We start from the raw sequence: 6,434 nt of genomic DNA on the forward strand, positions 1-6,434 counted from the left end.
ATATATATATATATATATATATATGGTTTTGTCTAGAGTGCCACTCTTATAGTGACACTCTTATCTCACTCTTCTCTTGAGCCATCGGATCTCGCCCTCAAGATCTGAAGATCTCAATGAAGGTAAAAACGTATTTTCCTCATCATCTTCTCAAAAAAAGAAAAAAAAAAACCGATCTAACAAAAAAAAAAGAGGGATCGACTTTATCAGAACCCAATTCCATCGCCATTAACGACCACCTAAAAAAACAGATCTAGCAAAAAAAAAGAGGGATCGACTATAGTAATTACATATTTCCATCGCCATTAACGACCACTTGAGCTCTCTAAACTTCACTCTCTCTCGAGTTCCAATTAAGGTATGCTTCCATTAACACATTTTATTCTCTACTTTGGCCTGAAATCGTATTTGTATAAATTGGTTAGTTACTTGATGTACATTGTATAAATTGGTTCAGAAAAAAGTGCGTTGTATCTTGTAGTATTTTAGTCCTTGTAAACTTGTAAGTACGACTCAGACTTGTCTGTTTTGAGGAGCTGGAGTAACCATTTTTTTTCCTGTTGAGTATACTAAGCGGATAGATGATTTTGACGAGTATTTGTCCATCAAACTGCAATAGTGAAAATCCGTAGTAGTAAGTAATAACTAAGATTTTGAGGAACATTAGCAGCCGATGAGGAAAAGAAACTGCAGCCAATCTACCTATATGCTTATATGGTAGCAAATGTGGCACATTTGATTGGTGCCTAAGCAGTAAGCATACAACATGGTAGAGGTACCCTTGGAGTTGATTCCTCTTCTAGACAGTTCTCGTGTATGCAAACTGGGGTTCTAAAGAAGTAGAACCATATATACAATTCAGAGTCGGAGTGTCGGACCATTGGATCCACTATGTTCAAGAGAGACATACGCTTGCTTTGGGCAACCACCAAAGTTAATAGAACGACAACCAACATAAGCATGATAACTTTCGTTCATCATATATCTATGATGGGAAAACCTTTTCTGCTATGCAATCAAAATCCTAAATTGCCGAAAAAAATATTCTTCATGCCGTATTCTGTAAGAGTTTTGAACTCTGTCAGAGTTCGGTGAAGTAGCATATTCGGTGAACTCTATCAGAGTTTTGAACTCTGTCAGAGTTCGGTGAACTCTATCAGAGTTTGGTGAACTAGCATATTCGGTGAACTCTGTAAAAGTTTTGAACTCTGTCAGAGTTCGGTGAACTCTATCAGAGTTTTGAACTCTGTCAGAGTTTTGAATTCTGTTAGAGTTCGGTGAACTCTATCAGAGTTTTAAACTCTTTCAGAGTTCGGTGAACTAGCATATTCGGTGAACTCTGTCAGAGTTTTGAATTCTATCAGAGTTTTGAACTCTGTCAGAGTTCGGTGAACTAGCATATTCGGTGAACTCTATCAGAGTTTTGAACTCTGTTAGAGTTCGGTGAACTAGCATATTCGGTGAACTCTGTCAGAGTTTTGAACTCTGTCAGAGTTCGGTGAACTCTATCAGAGTTTTGAACTCTTTCAGAGTTTTGAACTCTGTCAGAGTTCGGTGAACTAGCATATTCGGTGAACTCTGTCAGAGTTTTGAATTCTGTCAGAGTTTTGAACTCTGTCAGAGTTCGGTGAACTCTTTCAGAGTTTTGAACTCTGTCAGAGTTCGGTGAACTCTATCAGAGTTTTGAACTCTGTCAGAGTTCGGTAAACTCTATCAGAGTTTTGAACTCTGTTAGAGTTCGGTGAACTAGCATATTCGGTGAACTCTGTCAGAGTTTTGAATTCTATCAGAGTTTTGAACTCTGTCGAGTGAGTTCGGTGAACTCTATCAGAGTTTTGAACTCTTTCAGACTTCGGTGAACTAGCATATTCGGTGAACTCTGTCAGAGTTTTGAATTCTATCAGAGTTTTGAACTCTGTCAGAGTTCGGTGAACTAGCATATTCGGTGAACTCTGTCAGAGTTCGGTGAACTAGCATATTCGGTGAACTCTGTCAGAGTTTTGATGTTTAAGTTATTTACACTGTTTATGTACATTGGGATTTTTGACTGTTTAAGTTATTTATATTTTTAATTTTTTTGATTTATAGAAATGGAGACAGAGACATCAATGTTATGTTTATCCAAGTTCAAAATAAATAAATCATTAAATCAAACAATGAAGTTATGAACTTATTGTCTCTCCTGTTGATATCACTAGATTTTTATTCGAGGCCATATCGACTGGAGTACTGCTTGCTTGATTCAAAATAAAAATATAGCTCTGTTTCAGGTAACTGTTCTATCTTTCTATCTTTTTTTTTTTTTTTTTTTTTTTTTTTTATATATAATGTTATGTTTGATTCAATTCTTTTGAATTCTAGACACCCATTTTGTACTTTCCCTGTTGATATCACCCATTCTGTTGATATCACCCATTCTTAAAATGAAGTTAAGAATGCATGAAAACCAAAATAAAGCTGAACCTAGCTAGTGGTCATCCATCTAACACAAGTTTCACAAGATTTCGAGTATAACAAAATTTATATTTTTCGCAAGTATAGCGGATATATATAGATACGCCCGTAAGATCCACATCCATCCCCATAATCCCTTTACAGGTGCCCATAGTCTCCATTAAGTTATAGGGCTTTCATGTTGCACTTTCCCCGGGAACTTTGTTAGTAGTGTTCCATCACACTTCACAAGAAAGGATGTAATGTGGACGGGAGGCGGTTTGTCACAACCCAAGTAACATCTAATTTCTGATTATTAAGAAAAATATAATAAACAATGATATCGCGGAGCTTCAATTGACTCTTACTTTTGCTCTCACTTATCCTAAAGTTGAACTAGTTATGTTACTGGTGGTTGAACTCTATAAAAGTCGTTAATGATTGGAATATGGAAGATGCCAAGATGGTATCTTTTATTATAGAATCCATGTCATCCAATCTGTTCTTTTATTACAAGAAAAATATATAATATAAGTACAGATAATTCTTATAGAATTCATGTTAATAGTAATTGACACCTTCGAGTCAAAACAAGGTAAGTAATAAGTTTTTGCTACGACGATCTCCACGAGACCACGATGTGTAGATCATCCTTGCCAAAAGTCATGAGTAACTCTATGCTGTTGAGCTTCATATAAGTGTTCCTTTGATTTATTAGCTTACACATCCTTTGGAACAACATCAATAGCAAAACAGTACATACTCATGTATACTGAATTACTGATAAAATTTACCCAAAAATAATAAAAATAAAAATAATGTATACTGATAAATCAATTTAGTTTTTGAGTTAGAGACTTAAGATCGAGTATCGACAGTTGTTCCCCTTTTATTAGGGGTGGTCATCGAGTCGAGCGAGCCGAGTATTGGCATGCTCAGATTCGTGAGTTTTCGAGATCGAGTTCGAGCCGAGGTCAAACTCAATGTCGAGCTCCACTTTGTGCTCAAACTCGACTCGATTTGAATTATAATTAGCTCGAGCTCGACTCGACTCGACTCGTTTTACAAAACGAGCTCGAGTGAAGCTCGACTGCTCGAGCTTGAGACTCGTAGGTCATGAGCTTGCATCTGGAAACAGTGGCATATATACTCAAAATTGTTGAATAAACCCCATTTTTGTATGATTTAAGTACAAAAATTCCAAAAAATGTATTACATTTCAGTTTTCACAATGTAGGAAGCGCATCCAAACTACCATCAACATCCAAAAACATTACAAAAAGCTATTACATACCAACACTTATAAAATAGATAGCCAAAATTATGACAAAATCACTTTTGCCATATCTCTATTTTCTAACTTTATTGGCTGCAACACTCTTGTTTGGTTCAATTGTCTTCTACATTTTCTTTGCAAGTCCATGACACTTTAACTTCTCCTTTGCCACCATGAGTATCAACTATGGCACACCCAAAAAGAAAACCTACAATAATAATAATACGCTAATCACATGTCTAGTTACTAAAATTGATATGCTACAAAATCAAATAAACGTTACCTAAGAAATTCTTTTAAGTTTAGATGTTGTAAAACTTCAACTCACATGCGTACAAACTAAAAGAGGTTAGACATGAAAACAAATTGTTGAAAGGCAACAATAAATAATGAAAAGGATCTGCTTGTTATAGACCCATTCTGCAGCCTTCAACTCAAGCTCCTCACTAGATCTGACTAAGAAAGGCTTAGCTCTAGCCGCTATCAAACTGCCATCCTCCGCTCTGCCTACAAAGCAAACAAGACTACCCTTGCCATTGATAACCGAAGTGCTGCTGCATCAAAATGCACTTTGACCCAATGAATTATGAGAGGACACCAACCTACAACACCTCCATTAGATTTCTTAATAGGTTTATATACGTTGCCTGCACCAAAGTTCTAAATATCCGTCCACATAATTCGAGTGTTCTCGAGGATCACAAAAGGGTTTAGTTTAGATCGATCAAAGACAACATCATTTCTATGCCTCATTATTTCCCGGATCGAATAGCTTTATATTTGATAAAGCTCTCTTTTTCATGCTTTTAAGGCCTAGAACCGAGTACCACCAGTCCACCCATTCTCTTCAAGTCCAAGTAGGCGGTTTGATGCATGATCGAGATGCATACCACAATCTGCTAGAGAATGAACAAGTAGAAAGGATATGTGAAATAGTTTCACTTCCTTCTTGCATAAAGGGGCACATTGGGTTTCATTTATGCATTCTCAAAGCAATAGTGGCCTTAGTGGGTGCCATGTTCATGTAAAGCCTTCCACGAAATAACTGAACTTCGCCGCCCGGGGCTTTCAAAGTTGGTTTATTGATGCTTGATGACATACCTTGATTGCTAGCAGCAGTATTCCACAAAGTTTTAAAGGCTGTGAAAAAGTCCCACCCCTTAATAAGAGCTTATGGCCTAAGAAATTCTTTTAAGTTTAGATGTTGTAAAACTTCAACTCACACGCTTACAAACTAAAAGAGGTTACCTGACTTGCTAGTTTTCTGAATCACGCATGTCTTTTGGTGCCTAAGAAGGCTAGTGGTGGATCCTGTAACAACAACAAGCTTTTTAAAACAATGGTTACACTTAGCCATCTTTCGTCCATCCTCATTTACTTCTGAAAAATCTTCCCATGCTGTCGACGTCTTCCTCTTGTTTGTAGTCTTTGCAGATTCAACATGATCAGTTCCATCATCACCACTTACGTTAATAACATTTTCGGCATCAATGACGCTACTAGCCGTTGAAGGAGGAAATCGTATTTGAAGCCATTTGCTCGAGCATATCTAGTTAAAACCAACATTGAAATTATAAGATTTTGAGAAAATAAAACCAAGAAAAACACATGGAACTAAACTAAATATCAAATATTAAACATACAATTCAGAATTTCTAGTTCGAATCACAATCTAAGAAACCCTAACATAACAAAAACCATAATGAAGTTGTAAGTGGTGATGGTAACAAAGTTTAATTACAAAAAGAATATGAAAAGAAGTGAAATTTACCGGATAAAACAACTATGAGAATGATGAAATTGAAGTTCATTAGTTTTGATATGAGTTGATTAATGATTAGCTTTGAGGCGGTGTTGGTGGTGTTTGAATTATAAGGTTTTTGAGAACCGCCATTAAATTTTGGTGCTTTGGAATGTGTTTTTAACTTTTGAGATAATCGCGGCTATTTTTTTTGGTTTTACATTGTAGGTTAATATGTTTATGGGCTGGGGTATTTTTCTGGATCACATATGATATATAATGATATATAGAAAAAAATTAATAAAATAGCGAGTAGCTTCGATGAGCTTCGAACTTCGAAACTCGAAACGACCCTAAAACTAAGCTCATATTTGACTCATATTTTTTCATGAGCAAGCACGAGCCGATCTCAAAACGAGCCGAGCACCGAGTCTCATGACCAGCCCTACCTTTGATGTTGGTCTTTCTTCGTTCCTCCACTCGTGAGATTATGGCCCTTTCATTTTCCCCATCGAGCTTCAGCTCTTATATTGTCTTTCTCTTATGCCGCGTCGACTATTTTCGTTTTACAAATGTGCTTCTTTTTTCGATGTTCATTATCTCCATGGCGGCTTTAAAGTTTTACATGAGTCGTTCTCAAAAAGTTTTCCTAGTCGATTTATGCTTGAATTAGATTGGGTTTTTTTAGTGTGTGGAGGGGGATTTAATAGAGGAGTATAGTTTGCCTAGATACATGCACACCTTAGATATAGATTGGCATGCACACCGCCTTATTTAGTTCTTTGTTTTTCACGTTGGTATTGCAACAATTTGAATTAGTTGAATGTCTTGTTTTTAACTCCTATTTATTTTGTAGCAATGCCTCGAACAAAGAATGTGAATGTGAAGAATGCAGCAAAAAAGTGTTTTCCGCGGGTGCTAAGAAGTTGTTAGGTGGGGGAGTAGTAGTTCGGTTCGCGATGAGGAGCCCGAGAAAAAGAGGAA

Source organism: Coptis chinensis, chromosome 2, assembly GCF_015680905.1.
Source record: "Coptis chinensis isolate HL-2020 chromosome 2, ASM1568090v1, whole genome shotgun sequence".
In the NCBI taxonomy this organism is placed as follows: Eukaryota; Viridiplantae; Streptophyta; class Magnoliopsida; order Ranunculales; family Ranunculaceae; genus Coptis; species Coptis chinensis.